General features: G+C 36.0%; 1 long non-coding RNA gene across 1 annotated transcript; it reads left to right on the top strand.

Annotated features, from left to right (window-relative positions):
- Nucleotides 1-1,097, top strand: LOC114155845 (uncharacterized). The gene is made up of 2 exons (XR_003597841.1): nt 1-324; nt 739-1,097. It is a non-coding gene; the product is annotated as an uncharacterized LOC114155845 (long non-coding RNA).

Here is a 1,097-nt window from a genome sequence, read left to right as displayed (position 1 = left end):
TTAATCAGAATTTATGTATCAGAATCACAAACATTTTAAACTTGTTTATTCATTGTAAAGCTTCATGTTGTTTTCACGTTGCCTATTTTACATATATTGTCCAGTTGATGTCACAGTAGAGCAAATGAAGCACCGCGGTGCATCGGCTCATGAGTCGAATGATTGGATGGAGTTCCTCAGGGCTTCATGAAGCTGCATCTCACCATCACTACTTTTCAATGTTTCCTTTCCTGCTCTGGTCAAAGCCCAGTGCATGCTGGTCCTATACCAGTCCCTATACTTACAGAAAATGGACCCACAGTTCTTAATGTCTAACTTACAAAAGTAAATAACAAACACAAAGCAACAAAAACTAAACAATTATTAACCTGTAAATAAACTCTGTAAATAAACCCCAAAAATATAAAGTGAACTAAAATCAAATTTTAATACAAATAAAAGTAATGATAGTTCCAAATTAAGTAATATCTTGAAATAATAAAATTTACTTGTAAATATTAACAACATTGGCAACTATTATTAATTTTATAATAAATAAAAAATATTTAATATCTGTACATTTGAGAACTCTCCAATTGTCAGCTGGATTTGTCGCCTGATCTGTCTCTCTGTCTACGCTCTTAAATTTTTCGGTGTGGGTTTTTTCATTTTTTTCATTTCTGTCGTAAACGATGAACGATTTCTCCCATTTACTTCAATAAAATAACGATTGTTTGTTTCCTCTGTTTTCTTGTCCAGATTGCCTGCAGTGTAACATTTATTACCAGGAGAGGAGATCCACTCTGGACCAGGAGGAGTTGGAATCTCTGCAGGTGAAACAAGAACAGGAAGAGCCAGAAGATCATCAGATAAAAGAAGAGCAGGAGGATCTAAAACACCAGCAGATAAAAGTGGAAGAGAAAGAAGTTTACTGCAGTCAGGGTGAAGAACAGATTGGATTAAAACAGGAGACTGATGCCTGCATGGTGGTTCCTGTTGATGAGCAAACAGACCACACTGAATCAGAACCAAACAGGAACCAAGTCATCTTCCAGGAAGCTGCTGAAGCTGAGAACCAAAATCAGGAAAGAAGAAAACCTTTCTCAAGTGTCATCTGT

The sequence above is a fragment of the Xiphophorus couchianus genome, chromosome 13 (assembly GCF_001444195.1).
Source record: "Xiphophorus couchianus chromosome 13, X_couchianus-1.0, whole genome shotgun sequence".
NCBI classification, from domain to species: Eukaryota; Metazoa; Chordata; class Actinopteri; order Cyprinodontiformes; family Poeciliidae; genus Xiphophorus; species Xiphophorus couchianus.
Note: the sequence above shows the minus strand (reverse complement) of the source record. Positions and strands in the feature narration are given on the sequence as shown.